Source organism: Protopterus annectens, chromosome 8.part0, assembly GCF_019279795.1.
Source record: "Protopterus annectens isolate FY-2018-M chromosome 8.part0, PAN1.0, whole genome shotgun sequence".
Taxonomy (NCBI): Eukaryota; Metazoa; Chordata; order Ceratodontiformes; family Protopteridae; genus Protopterus; species Protopterus annectens.
The window spans coordinates 801,126,573-801,143,247 of record NC_056741.1 but is presented as its reverse complement, the minus strand read 5'-3'; positions in this window follow the sequence as shown (position 1 = coordinate 801,143,247).

Sequence of the window (16,675 nt, the reverse complement as noted above, 5' to 3'; positions counted from 1 at the left end):
TACAGAAAAGACAATTCCAGTCTCACTGACTGAACTGATTTATTCAGTGCCAAAGTTGCTCATAGTAAAGTAATTCAATCAGGTCTGGGCGTCACACCCCACCTTTTGCTCTTACTGTGCTTAAGTGAGTCCAGAACCATCAGAGTTTCACTGCTCATCATTAAAAACATTATTTTTTCAGTGCGAGCAAGTGATTTCCACATATTTGTAGACTATATGCTGTTTTAAATTAGTGAAGTTATAGTCTGCAATGAAAATAAACCTGCTAAATCAGAGAAATCATTCAAGCATAATATTTTTCAGTATTATGCATAAATGTATACATATTAATTGCAATTCAGTTTAGTCTAAGACATTCTGCTCTGAATGTCTATCTGTAATTAATGCTTTGTGAATATACAATAGTCTAACTCACTTCTAAGATGGTCCATTTGAAATGTTTAAATTATTACATCCATTTCCATATCACCCTCTTTTACTGGTTACCAATGAGCTCACTTCAGCCACCTTTTGTGTTTCTATGTTTATGAGCATCCTGACTATTCAACATAAGTCCGGAAGGTCAAGGTATACTCCACACTGATCAGCACCTTAATTATTCAGAATCCACTCTGGAATGTCAAGCTATATCCCACATTGATCTGCACCTTAACTATTCAAAATCTACTCTGGATTGACAATCTGTACTGTAATCAGCATGCTAAAAATTCAGCATTCACTCTGGAATGGCAATCTGTACTCCACACTGATCAGCACCCTAATTATTCAGAATCCACTCTGGAATGTCAAGCTATATCCCACATTGATCAGCACCTTAACTATTCAAAATCTACTCTGGAATGACAATCTGTACTGTAATCAGCATGCTAAATATTCAGCATTCACTCTGGTATGGCAATCTGTACTCCACACTGATCAGCACCCTAATTATTCAGAATCCACTCTGGAATGTCAAGCTATATTCCACAGTGATCAGCACCTTAACTATTTAAAATCTACTCTGGAATGTCAATCTGTACTGTAATCAGCATGCTAAATATTCAACATTCACTTTGGAATGACAATCTCTACTGTAATCAGCATGCTAAATATTCAACATTAACTCTGGCTTCGTGCCCACTGAGTGGTGCACAGCTACAGTTATCCCACTCCCCTTGGATCCCGGGAACTACCATCCCATCAGTCTGACAAGCCTGATCTGCAAAGCCATGGAACATATTATCATGGAACCTATAAACAAAGACATTGGCAACCTTCAAACACTGGACCCCATCCAGTTTGGGTATGTGAAGGGCCGATATTGTCTCCTGAACCTGAGTGCCTTCTTCGAATCAGTCTCCAGAGCCATGGATGAGGGTAAGGCAGTCCACACAGCCTATCTGGACCTCGCCAAGGCCTTTGACACCATCCCCCACTCTGGAATCATAGATAGACTTACTAAGCTGGGCATTAATCCCTAAGTCACTCGATGGGTTGCTAAATGGCTTACTGACAGAACCCACACTGTAAAAGTAGCTGACTCCAAATCCAGCTCCAGACAAGTGACAAGTGGAGTACCTCAGAGTTCAGTCTTGGGATCGCTCTTGTTTGGCATCTACTTCTCTGAAGTCCTTTCCAACACTAAGGGGCTCTGGCTAACAAAGTTTGCAGATGACTGCAAACTGGGAGCCATTACAGAATCTCCAAATGATGTAGATACTCTACAAAAGGGCCTTACAGAAACAGCTGCTTGGTGCCAGAGCCATGGGCTCAAGCTCAATGCCAAGAAATGTATAGTTATCCCTTTTGGGAAAAAACATGTACTCGTGAATTACACCGAAAGTGTGATAAGAGACTTAGTGACACAGGTGGACAGTGGTCTCACCTTCGATAACCACATTGCCACAACAGTCAGGAAATCCTTCTATGTGGTACACCTCATCACTAAGGGCTTTTCATCCAGAAAAAAGGAGGTCATTGTCCCACTGTACTCATCCCTCATTAGACCCATTATAGAATACAATGCCCCGTTTGGTATGTACCTCTCAAGACATCTGCAACAGCTGGAAAGGCCACAGAAATACATCACTAAAAGAATCACAGGCCTAAAGCAGATGCCTTACGCTGACCTCCTTAAAAAACTCCAGCTATACTCTGTCGCATATCAACTACTCAGAGGCGATCTCTGCTTAACATACAAGGCCATGTCAAACCCAGAGCTGTTGGACATGCTACACTTAAAGAAATCCCAATCCCTCAGAGCCACACACTCCAGGGATCTAAACCTTGTCATCACAATAAACAAAACATGCTGGAGGGATAGGTTCCTGACCTAGAGACTCCCCAGACTCTGGAATAGACTGCCCATACATGTCAAGCAGAGTGCCTCTTTGGCCCTCTTCAAAAGGAGCCTTGACGATTGGATGGGAGAAAGGAAATTCACCCCGGGGATCACGTCAGTTGCCCTGTTAGTCAAGGGTTCAGTGAAGTAAATAGTGTGGGAAGAAATAGCCAGGAAATTGTTAAGGCTAGGCTTGTATAGGCCCTAGGTCTGATAACCTAGTACCAACCTATGAACCTATGAACCTATGGAATGGCAATCTGTACTCTGCATTAATCAGCACCCTAACAATTCAGCATCCACTCTGGAAAGTCATACTGCTCTCGGATCTGCAACCTAAGTATACACTAGCTAACTGTAACCATCCACATCTTATTCCTACCTAAGGACTGTTTATTCTTTTTTATTTTTCGGAAAATGCAAGTAAAATTGTAACTGTCTTATTACTGTTAAATCAAAGGATTTTCATGGAATTTGACATTTTAGGCCAGAGCACTTGTTCCCCATAACTTGAAATTCTCCGGCTTATAATGCTGTCAGCTTGAATGTTCTATACTTAAAACCTGTTTTAATTTTCATATATTGATGCAATAAGAATAGAATTATGGTAATGACTGGACATTACATTTAAAAATGATGGCTGCATTCCTGGATTTCTTCTCATGAAGATGAAATTTCATGTTTAAGTACCACAAATCAGTGACTACTCATAAGAGGCAAGGGATAGAGTCATCTCACTAAGATTCTATCCAAAAACGTGATTGAAGACATAGTAGGATTGATATTGCTATTTCAGAATGGGATACTAAACATTTTGGGATAACCCTAGAACAGATCTAGACAACCCTAGAACAGATCTAGAATGTTTTGCACTGGAAGGGTGTCCAGTGTTGTTCTGGAAAAGAAGACATGTAATGTTCAGTTTACTCTCAAGTCTGCTAGATCACAAAGGTTATGTGGCACCTTTTCCTGGAGTAGTTTTTCAGATTTCAAGATTATTTCCTTTAAATGCTAATTACTAGGCAAAATCATACCAGTTTTTCTAATACCAAGTTCATGAACATAACAAAACACACACTGCATATGCTACTGCAACATTTTTTACATGCATATATGTTTCAACCTAAATGTATAAACAAGAAAAAAAAAATAAGCTGCAGAGATATTGACTTAAGATAAATGTTAGATGATATAATAGCAGAAGGCTTTTGAAACTCTGATTTCTTTTACAATGATAGTCCCATTGAGAGATCAAAGAGGCGTGAGTAATAATGGAAGGACCATGAAAATGTTTAGGTATATGAAATATATCAGAAGAAATGCATTTTATGAAAACCAGTATAGAATAACTTTACAAGATGGAGACTGTCTCTGTTTTCAAGAAAAGGCTGTACTGCAGTAATATGCAAATTACAGTAGTATGTGCTGTGATAATCCAGTAATAAAGTTTAAGTGGCATGATTCAAATATAATGCAAGACTTTTAACTTCTGAAAAAATCCTTTTACAACAACAAATCAAATTAACAAATTATAATTGAATGCTGACAATAACAGAAATTTCCCAAAATATTCTTACTGATTTCAGTTTCATTTAAAAGAATATAGTTGAGCCAACCTTTGAAATAATTTTAAACACAATCAGTATGACTATCAAATTTAAGAATGCCATCAGGTTCAGTGACTAGATATCCCACTAAGGCTGTTGAATAGTATTAATATCCTTCTACATCATATTTTATCCTTCTTTCCATTTCCTCTTTTTTCCATGTTTGCACATGGCTTTGAGGTGTCACATCAATGCTGAGAATCATTTACAGTCAACGTTCACAATGTTAAGTGGCTAGACCTGTGGCAGCAATAGTTATCTTAATACTGTACTTAAAATCCAATTCTTATATTTCATCATAATCATTTTGCTCACAATTCAATTTATATTTCAAACTCTGTAGTTCAAACTCTTTCCACATTTCAGTGAGTGCACCATTCAATATCATCTGTACAAAGAATTAATAAGGAATACAACTTACTTTTCTAGAAGAATTTAAAATGGCTATAAAAAAATAAGTGGTCTACTAATGGCCACTTCTGATACCACATTTTGGGGTGATAAAAGGAAAAATCCTCAGACCTAGCTTTGTTACATTTACACATATGAAAAGCAATGCATTTTGTTATACATTTTGATCTGACAGCAAATTTACATCATTGCCATTAAGATTTCAGTTGTTCTTGAAAAATCTACAAAAATACCAGTGCTACATCTAGAGAGATTGTAAACGCAATGCACCCCACTTATCAGGGAAAGTAAAGCTGATTAAGTAAAATGACCTTACCTGAAACTGTGTTGAAAATCCACTTTTATTAACAAATTTGTTAACAGATAATTAGAAACTGATACATTAACATCTTTGAAAATATTTTATAAGGGAGACAGCATTGCCACTACCTGCTATTCTTGGCAGTTTCTTTAACATCGTTTTATATAACAATAAAAAATACACCTTATTCCACTCTGATGGAAATTTTCTTTGAAATATAATTAAATTAAATAACTGTCCAATTGGCCAAACCAAAAAGACAAGGCTATGTTTTGTATATCTAATGGGCAGTAAGTGCACAGTTAGAAATCTATACTTGTATAGGCACACTCTCCTTAAAATGTAATGAAATGCTTCTTTAACCTGGCTACTGGTCAGTATACCAATAGCAACTATTTAACTGCCTTCCATCATTATTTAAAGTAAGGTTTCTAATACGTTTTTGATTCTTTTTCCCCAACATCATGTTTAAAGTAACCACAAGCTTATACGGCTTTTTGTACTGCTTCAGCTTTTCCTTACTACTGTTTTTAACCTACGCAAACACTTAACACTGTCTAGTTTATGAATTGCAGCCAGTAGTCCTGAGCTGTGCAAAATCAAACTTGGATTTAATACATTTTTCTTATTAATGTCCATCTTAATTTCTTTATCAAGCTACTTTCTAACCACCCTTCATATGAAATAACTGCAGTGAATCCAGCATGAATTCAGCTTTTCACCTCCAGTCAATGAATGAATAAAAACAATCACCCTTCATATGAAATAACTGCAGTGAATCCAGCATGAATTCAGCTTTTCACCTCCAGTCAATGAATGAAAAAAAACAATCACACTTCATATGAAATAACTGCAGTGAATCCAGCATGAATTCAGCTTTTCACCTCCAGTCAATGAATGAATAAAAACAATCACACTTCATATGAAATAACTGCAGTGAATCCAGCATGAATTCAACTTTTCACCTCCAGTCAATGAATGAATTAAAACAATCACACTTCATATGAAATAAGTGCAGTGAATCCAGCATGAATTCAGCTTTTCACCTTCAGTCAATGAATGAATAAAAACAATCACACTTCATATGAAATAACTGCAGTGAATCCAGCATGAATTCAGCTTTTCACCTCCAGTCAATGAATGAATTAAAACAATCACACTTACTGATGTACTCACTAATTAAAGACCTAAAAGTCTTTCTGAAAGAAACATTCTTACCTTCACATCACCTTTCAAAATCTACAACAATAATAGGTAAATGGAATGCTAATACTTTTTTAAAAATAAACCTCACAATGCAAAAAAAAATTATATTAGATTATATTAGAATTTACTAAACCCCAAGCAATCAGAAAGACATTTTCTGAAGCTATATACCTAGTGGGTTTGTACCTAGTGGGTTTGTACCTAGTGGGTTCATCTCAGTCTTTTCATTCTTTCCAGTGAACCAGTGGCAGGTTTTAACCAATTTCTCTTCACATCTTTTCTGACTATCCAACATTTCCCATTCATCAAATAATCAGAATGTTGTTTTAGATATGTAATTCCTTCGAAGTATATCATGGGAGGATATTAAACACTAGTTATAAATTAGAAACAAAATCCTTACAAAAAATTGACAGTAAGAATACTTACACAATCTTTCTATAACATTTATTCAGACAATCTTCATTGATAAAGAATATCTTATTAGATCAATTCTTCTGGTGAAATTTATATGGTATTTATTGAATAATTGAAGAACTTGATCTTTCAATTTTTTGAACAATGATTAAAGTAACATATAAATGTTTGGTAGTGTTTCAGTGACCAACCAATTGCAAGAATAAGACATTTTTGGAATATAGACTTTCAATATTTAAATAACCAACAGAACAATGAAAATAACTATCAGACCTTGTCACTGTTCAACATTTTATTCATTTACACAATAACATCTTCCCTTCCAAGTAGTACATACAGCAGTGCACCAATGAAGATGTATGCACTGATGTATACTTGATTTATCACAAAGAATGCTCCATCATCTGACCAACAACCAGTGAGAAGTACAAAACTTTTAGATACAGGCTATACAACATCAGAATGCTAAAATAAATATCCCATATTTTTGTTTGCTTCCTGCTCTTATATATGGATATATCAGGAGTTCCTTATATGTCATACAGTTTCTCTTAAAGCACACACACTTTGCAAAGATTGGAGCAGTAGCAAAACAAACAGCCTTTACCTTGTCTAGTTTGTACTTGATTTAACATGGAGGGGTTTTACCAGCTGACATTAGGAGTCAATGGCAATCAAAGCATATTTAAATAAATGCTAGGCAACATGAGAATGTCGATATAAATATTTTAGTTTTCTGTATGCCTCTCAGTCATACAGGCAAGTACTCCAGCAGTTCCACAAATTTAACATAATTTCTTTAAATATAGGCATTGTTTCTTGAAGCAAACTGAAACATTAAAAAAAAAGCAAGCAACTTTTTTTCTAATTTTTTTTTTAATACATTCTGCTCAAGCTTTTAGATTATGAAGTCCTTTGTCTTGAGTGCCATAAAATCAAATACTTAGAAATCTGGTAAGGGTGATAACTGGGTCCCTAGCAGAAGCTTGAGTTTTCAGAAACTTGAAATTCTGGAAGGACTATTGAAGAATGGACTTTTCTATGTTTCTTATCAATCAAATGGTCACATAGCAAGCCTGACATGCACAGATGGGATGAGTACTAAAGTATTTTTGTTCATCAGTTGCATTGAAACAGCATTTTTCTCTAAGGAGGCTACAATATAGTGACACATAGTTTTGTCATTCTGGATCAATGTTTGATTGTTCATGTAACACAGATGGATCTTGTTGTTCTTATATTCTCAGTAAAGAGTTTTTTTAAAGAGAACATTTTTACTTATCCTACAGTTATGTGCCCTTGGGGTAGATTATAGTCCCCCTGCTGCATAGACTGGGGATTGCTCACCCTTTGCTAAGGATCATAATTTAAAGCTATACAGTCAACCAGGCTAATTTGTTTGAGAATCAGTGAGAAATCTATCAACTTCACAAAGCACATTTAAAGAAATATTTGCATTAAAAGCCTATTGAAAAAATATGACCTAAAACTGCAAAATGTTTAAATAACCTATGTAGCTAATTAGAAAGGACTAAAGACCACATATGATACATGAACCCTAATAGTCTGATAACTATATACCAGTCTGGCAACTGCTTCATTAATATATACTCAGTGTACAAGCATTTCAGCCAACAGCAGTTCTTCTTATTAATCCAGACCAAACCAGCTCTTGCATAACTTCTGCTATTTTCTTGTTCATGTAGCATTAGCAGGAAGCTGGTAAGAAGCTTCTGACACCATTTATAATTAAAATACAAAGGAAAGTTCACATCTGTGCTTCAGTGGAAATATTAATCTCAGAGCAATGAAAACTGGATTGTGAATGCAACCTTACAAGATCTAGGCTTTCAGACTGTGTAGTCAAGGAACATCAACACTACAAGACCTAAGAAACAGTTTCCTCATATTTAAGAAAATACTTGTTATTATCAGCAGACTTAAGAGAAGTAAAGGATGCTTGGAAATAGAGGAACCTAATATGCTGTCTAATCTCACAAACTTAGACCTTTTAGTTAAAAGTAGCTTTGACATCTGCAATATAGTTCCAGTATGTATAACCCTGTACACATTCCCACAAAAGCATACTGAATACAGAAGTTAGCCAAGGTGTCCTTAGATCTGCCCTCTGACTGGAAAGTTAAACATTTCTCAGACTCAAAATGATATCATAAAGCTGGTATTTTCTTACCACATTACATTTTAGAGGCAAGGAATACCCCAGATATACTGGGATTTAAAATGCAAGAACGAGGTAGGTGAGCAATTAAATATTTTCCATGAGTGTTCCTTTATATGTGGTATTGGGACAGTGTCATGGAAAATAAAACCAAGTGGGAAAATGTCTTATAACATTTTATAAGACAACCTGATAATTTCAAATATCTTCTTTCAGCAATGTAGGTGTAGGGTGTACACATGGACTTCAACCAAAAGGTTATAAACCTATGAGATTGACTATGTTTGTAGAAATAAATGATGGAAAAGTTCAATAACACCAATAAAAACAAACCTCAACTCACAGATGTGTAAAGCATCGGCTGCAAGTGTACAAAATCAAGCTAAAGCTGAAGACGAGTAAGCCAGCCAGCTACATAGTAAAGTCTGATCCTGAAAATAGTAAACTGAAGTTCAAAGGCTTTCTGATAAATATACTCCCTAAATTAAAACTGAAAGCAGACCAAGGACCAAGAAGCAAAAATCCAAGGCAAGCAGGACTGTGGACTCAATACAAGTTTAATAAAATCCAATTATAAAACATGGTAAAACAATTGAAAATACACACAAGTATAGTTAGATGAGAAATAATTAACCCTGTAATCCCCAATAACTTAAAACAAAATGATTGCCCTATCATGTGTAATAGACCAGTAAAAACTTATTCATAAAATGCAAGCAAATGCCATGTAAAAATATTATAAAAATGAAGTGTATGAAAATATATAGAAGAAACGCATGCATATAATAATGCTTCTTACCCACTATAATCTGCCTGAAATACATACAAATAAACAAAAGTAGCCAAAATTAAATTCATGGCAGCAAAAACCTACTGTAACAAATAGTACGATACATCAATTGCAGTTTTGCTGCCCTGAGTTTTAGTACGCTATTAATACTAATACAATCGTTGAGTCCAGGAGTTCTGCCTGCATCCAACTTCAGCTGCTAGAACAATTCCCTGTATTCCAACCTGGACTCCCAGCACCCTCCTTGGGGATCCATTAAAACTTGTTCCAACATAAAGAACTTGATTTTCATCCCCTTACAGGACAAGGAATGCCTAAAGAAAGTGCTAGATTCCTTCCCCTTAGATACCTCATGCATGTGCTCATATACCTTTCTCCTCAATTGTCTCTCAGTTTTTCCAATGTAAAAATTCTGGCAGATTTCACTTTTCTTCTATATATATTTTCATACACTTCATATTTATAATATTTACAACTGGATTTTATTAAACTTATATTGAGTCCACAGTCCTGCTTGCCTTGGATTTTTACTCCCTAAATTAGATACAAATGACAGAGTACCAGGAGAAATAAATAATCTCTGTAAAAATTGAAAAAAAAAAAGTATGGCTAACTGGTGAGACTTTGAATATTACTTAGAAAGTTAAAGCAGCTAAACTTAAAGCAGAAAGAGAAACAGTTGTGCAACTTAGCTGAAATTTATTAGATGTGATGAGCAGTAGAGTTACAATGATATGTGCAAGGACAGAGAGAGAATCAGAAAAGATAGAGTTTTACTTTTATAATACTGTAATGCCTAAAGTGAAAATTCCCGCCTCAAATTAAAATGTTAAAAGGTACTCAAGCATCTGTGCTCAATGAGGAAAAAGTTAAGAAATGATGCAAAGTCTACACCAATTCAAGTACAATACTATATAGATGAAACAAATCCACAATCATAATGAAAAAAGACATAAAAACAGCACTGAAACTTTTGCCAAAATACAACTCACCAGGCATCCATGACACTGAGGTATTGCATCACATGGACATAGCTGCTGCAATACTTATAAGATTCGGACAGGAAATTTGGAAGGTAGCACTATGGCCATTTGTCTGGTAAAGATCTTTGCTTATACCAGTCTTGAAGAAAGGTGATCTGATTGATTGTGGAAATCATTGCACAGTCACTCAGATTTAGTTGGAATGAGAGTTTCTGGAAGTACAAGCAGGATTCAGGAAACAGCAAGGACTAAGAGACATCATTATGGATTTGAGATAGATCCCTGAAATAGCAAAATAATATCAAAAGAGTATCTACATGTTTTTTCACTGGTTATGGCAAGACCTTTAAGTGTGTAAATCATGAAAACCCATGGGTTTCACTAGATTGCATGGTTGTACCCCAACTCCAACGAGTTCTCATGCAAATCTTTACATGGATCAAGAGGTAGCAATTTAAATAGAATAAAGAGACACAGAAAGATTTAAAACTTAATTGGTATATGACAAGGCTGAAAATGTTTTCTATACCTGTAACAAATCATCAGCAAAGCTCAACCATGTAAAAAAATTGAGGTATAAAAATTGGGGGAATAACTTTCAACAACCTTCACAATGCTGAAGATATCACATTACTGCCTAAAAGTGAAGACAATCTGAAATGTCTGATTATTAATATTAAACAACATACCCCCAGATTCTGCAAGCCCTGCACGGCATGCAGGACTAGTGCAGGAGCTCCAGCAGGCAATATGTCTGCCGTGCAATCCAGGAATAACCTGTAGGGACGTGCACGAGCGCTCCTGCACTAGTCCTGCACGGACTTAGCCTCTGTATACAAATTACCCCATTTGCAGGAGAAATTCATGCAAATGAGGTGAATTTGCAATCCAGGAAGCTGGAAACCGGCCGTGCAGGACTAGTGTAATCTGTAGAAATGTACTCCACCAGCAACAGAGTACATTTTTGCAAACTACAAAATGGAGCCATGACAGCTCCAAATAAAGGGTGGATATGAAGTCGAAAGCATGCCAATGGCCAACTATAAGGCCATTGGCATGGAAAACAGTTGCAAAAATTAAAAAAAAAATCAACTTTTATTTTTTTTTAGCCGATCTTGGCTATTTAAGCATAGGGCAGCGGCGTGCAAACAGGATCGGGCAGAAAATTTAAAAAATGCTAAAATAAGCATTCTAAACAAAATCACTATTTTGCCATTATACTCAATGGCAGGCAGAAGACAACATGGCCAGTGAATAGTGGTTGCTAAGTGGGGAGGCTCAGTGTGGGACATGTAACTATGTATCAGCAGGCAATCCTATGCAAATGAGGGGAATGATACTGAATCCCAGATTTCCCCTGCATGCTAGTCAGCACCCAACAGTGTAAGAGCAGGAATAGCTTGGTGCAAGCCTAGGAGTTAGCTGACATCATAGGGGTATGGGTCAGGCATACTGTAAGCGGATTGGATCCCTGTGGCTCGGGTTGCCCTTAGCTTTGCAGAGCTAAGCAAGGGGGGGTGTCTGAGGCTGCCTAGCACTCTTTACATTGCCTAAGCAGGTGTGCGTGCTGCACACCGGGTTTTAAACATAAAAAAGTAAATCAGGAAATAGCAGCTCTGTGCACATTTGAGCACTGTGTTGGTGTGACATGCCCCCGGGCTTAAACAGGGAGGCAATGGGAAGGGAAAACAGCAATAGGAAGGTAATCTAGGAAAACTAGCTTAGCTGGCAGGTGAATTGTACCAGAATCAGCCAATTACACAGGCAGCAGACCAGCCCAGCTCAAAACACTACTATAAACTATAAAGACACCTTTCCCTCTGTTTTTCCCACATACTCTACACCACAAGTGTGGAACCTTTAACAAACAAAACAACAAAATGAAAGGGGCTGCAATAGCTATCATACAACAACATGTGGAAGAGGCTGAGGGTGGTGAGGATGTGAATGCTGTCAACCAACCCACAGGGAGGAGATTTACAAGAGTGTACAGACCCAGGGTAACCTACTAGGGACTACATGAACTGGAGATAGTGGACCACTATAGGGTAGACAGGGACCTCCTACAGCAAATTCTTGAGCTGTGCCAGCCATGCCTGACACACAGAACTAACAGAGGGGAACCCATCCCAGTGGATACCAAGGTATGTGTAGGCCTAAGAATACTAGCTACAGGTACCTTCCAAAGGCCAGCTGGGGATATGATGGGGATCTTACAAGCATCAGCATCCAGGGTACTCCATCAGTTCCTGGATGCCATGTCAGCACATGCCGGTGAGCACGTATATTTCCCCAACACCCGTGAGGCATTGACCAGCAATATGCACCTGTTACACCAAATAGCGGAATATCCTGAGGTAGTGGGTGCTGTAGACTGTGTGCACATATGCATCAATGCACCACCTGGTGAGCGGGGCAGGGTCTACATCAACCGCAATGGCTTCCCCTCCATCAACTGCCAGGTCATGTGTGATGCCCAGGGCATAATAATGAATGTGTGTGCGCTGGCTGCCCTGGAAGCTATCATGATTCCCACATCTGGCATCTGACGCAGCTGTACCACAGATTTGCCAATGGGGGCATCCCTTATGGTCACCTAGTGGGGGATGCTGGTTACGCACTGGAGCCGTGGCTGACGACACCCATCAGAAATGCACACCCACCCAAACAAGAACTCCATAATGAGGCCCACGCACAGACCAGAATTAAAATAGAGCATGTGTTTGGGATGCTGAAGTCACAGTTCTGGTGCCTGGACACATCTGGTGGAGCCTTGCAGTACTCACCAGCTACATATACCCAAATTGTCATTGTATGTGCCGTGCTACAGAATATGATCCTGCGGAAACAGCTGCAGCAGGAACAACATGAGGCAGGGCCACACAGCTCTCCACCATTGCCAAGGCCTGCACAGGCACAGAGTGACTTGGAGGAGGAACAACCTGAGCCTGCTCCAGTAGGCAGAAGGAGACATGCCCAGTATGCCCTGGCCTTGGCAGAGAGGCAACGCATAGCACAAGCACAGACACAGGAGGGACCCAGGGAATGACACCTCTCTCTGACTCACACATACAGTAAAAGGGATGCCAAACATGACACTACCTGTGCTCAACCATGTGTAGGGAGTGTACTATGTGCATCTGACATAGGCAGCCCTTCAGCACCACCCTCAGTACTGGCACAACCACAAGGTAAGTCACTCAACTTATCAATTACCGAATGTAGTAGTATGTGTTGTTACCTGTATCTATGGTATGGATGTGAGTATGCAAGGGAATAGGGTGGCTGAATGTGATGCCAGCAGATAGTAGATACCTATAGTGGCAGCATGAGATCTGTAATAAATACGGGTGTCACCATAGTAGCCAGTACTACACATGGTAACAAAACTCACTGCAGGAAATATGCTGGGCCACATGTGTGTCCATATGACACACGCATGCCAGTCAGGGAGGTTCACATACCCAACAACTGTCACAGCCAACAGGACAGGTGTAGACAAATACATACAAAGGCTGTGTTAATGTCACTGAATCATGCCTATGCGTAACCTACCCCGCCAGGTCTATACAGACAGACTACTTCAGGTTAGGCAGTGGGATGTTAGTTCTGAAGGGTAGTAAGTCAGAAACTAATATGCAGGTCAATGAAACGTAAGACCTGTAGTACACTGACATGCCTCTAGTCAGCATGATAGGTTAGAAAACATAATGAAATGGAGTACCTGACATACCAGTACAGTCATAGCAAATGTGTACAAGTGTCAGGTGTGCCCCCCCAATCCTGTATAGCAATGTAGAAACAGTCAGGTGTGCCCCCCCATATCTTATGTAGACAGTAGTAACAGTTAGGTGTGCCCCCCAATCCCATGTAGACATGTAGTAACAGTCAGGTGTGCCCCCCCAATCCCATATAGATATGTAGTAACAGTCAGGTGTGCCCCCACAACATTACGTAGACATGCAGTAACAGTCAGGTGTGCCCCCCACATCCTATGTAGAAATGTAGAACTGGTCTGGTGTGCTGGTGTGCCCCCCAATCAGATGTACACACATTGTAACAGTCAGGTGTGCCCCCCCCCCCATTCTATGTAGACATGTAGTAACAGTCAGGTGTGCCTCCCCAATCCTATGTAGAAATGTAGTAACATGTATGTGTAGGAATAATACCAGTGGAGCGCAGATGCCCAGAGGTGGCCAAGGTGGCAGGATAGATTGTAGCATTTGCACAATATGCAGGTATGTGTGTGTTAGGTTGGTGTGTGTTTCATATTGTGTGAGAGTGGTCAGTATGTATGCATGTTGAGGTATGACCTGGTGGCCATTGCCCACTACTGCTGATGACAGGGCTACGCCCTCACAACTGCAGTGCCAAAGACAAGTCCCACCAGTATAACACATGATAGCAGTTAGCCATTGTAAATGTATGGGGGTAATATGTGTCACCATCTGAAAGATTGACATGGCATGGCTGTTGTGTTAGATATACAAGCAGTACACAGGGGAAAGTACCCCAGACATACAGTATATAATGTGTAACTGTAAAATAGACACACCCTTGGAATTGTACATACAGGTATGCATCACATTATCTGGGCCTGTAGTAGGGGATACCGGTGTCGTCTGCCTGAACACTTGCAGTTCACAAATGTGGTAGGACTGATGGATTGGGAAAAGCTGATGTACCTGCACATACCAGCATAACTGGAATGCCCCATGCATATCTGTAATTCAGATGAAAGTAGTGTCCATAGCACACATGCACCCAGCTCACCAAACCACCACCCATAGGTTCCTCTCTGGTCATATCTCTGCTGTGGGGAATGGGTACAATATGACTCCACCTGTATATGGCAATAGCAAAAGAATGCAGCATGCAGTGCAGGTATCCCATGCAGGTGTGTCCCTAGCTGTAGGTAGCACCTGCCAGCATCCACACCACCTGATCAAGACAGATAGAGAGTATTGGCATGAACACCTAGCACACCTACCCTGTCAACCCAGGGGAATATACTGTATGGCAGTCTGAGACTGTAGGACTGACAGAATGCAATGGCCTGCCACAGCTGGCCCGCATCAACACCAAATGGCCTACAGGCCTCTTCCAAAGGCATGTGTCTCACATGTACTGGCAATGTCATGGACACCCAAATAACAACATAACACACTCCACATAAGCCAAATGCAAGGCCATGTGGACAAACCACAGTAACATGTCCACCATGTCCCACTGCATGAACTGTGGACCAACACCAAAATGCAGCTGTGATAAGGTGATAACCTTAGGGAAAGTATCAGAGAATGTATGCATAATGTATGGAAGAGGATAGAATAATAGACGGGGGGTGGGAGCATGAGCAGCATGGGATGTGCAAGGTCTGACACACAGCAGTGTGCACACACTATCCCTGGTGCAAACACATAAATGGGTGGCTACATACCTGCCTATACACCACAACAGGGGTAATGTCCTGACTCATGGCCCTGCCTCTGGGTAACCTGTGTGAATTTGTACAGCTGTGAGGTATTGCCACAGCAAGATAAGGTCATACTGTCATGTCAATGGATGTACAAGTATGGGATCCTCTGCCAGCACTGTGCCAAGGTGCTGAAATGGATACACAGACCCAGCAGCAAGTGTCTGCAGCTCCCCCTCCAGAATGGCATAACTTAGCATGAATATGTAAGCATCTGCCCACAATACCGGACACAGCTGCAGTCACCCTTGTCCCCCAGGACATCACTGTGAGCAAGAATGTCCACCTGACAGTACATGAGGACATAAAACAGCACAGTGTATAACAGTACACATGTCTGAATATCTCTGCTAACAGCAGTACCATGTAGCAGAAGCAGCACAGACACAATCACGTACAGTACACACAATCCCCTGCACAGTTTGTCCCCATATTGCCAAATAATCTACGGATACCCTGCAGAAACAGTTTGCTACCTGTAGGTGTACAACACAAAGGAGTACAAACTTCCTGGAATGGATCCACACATTAAATACAGAAGGGCATACTGGGCTTGCTCACACACAAACAAATGAAGCCCATGTCTGCAAACAACAGTGGACCATACATATCTGACAGTTGCAGATGTTAGTGCATACACTCCTCCGTATGCACCAGTCATGCTTTGCACACACAGTGGATAGGAATACAGACAATTATCCAAGGACAACACACTATAATAAGCTAAAAGTAGAAATACATAGATGTGTGGAAGAGAGTGACTGTGACACACAGCCATCCAACATGAGGCCTGTCCCACCCAGCACACGGCCAAATGGCTACAACCACATGAGGTGTAAATGTCACTCACTGTAGACATTAGCCACTGGTATCCATCAGCATTACAGACTATGTGGTGCAAGTGCTAGCTGTGCAACATGAGTGTACAAGGCAGAAGTCATCTAGCAGCTGTATACACATACCTGCGGATATAACCCTGTGTGTG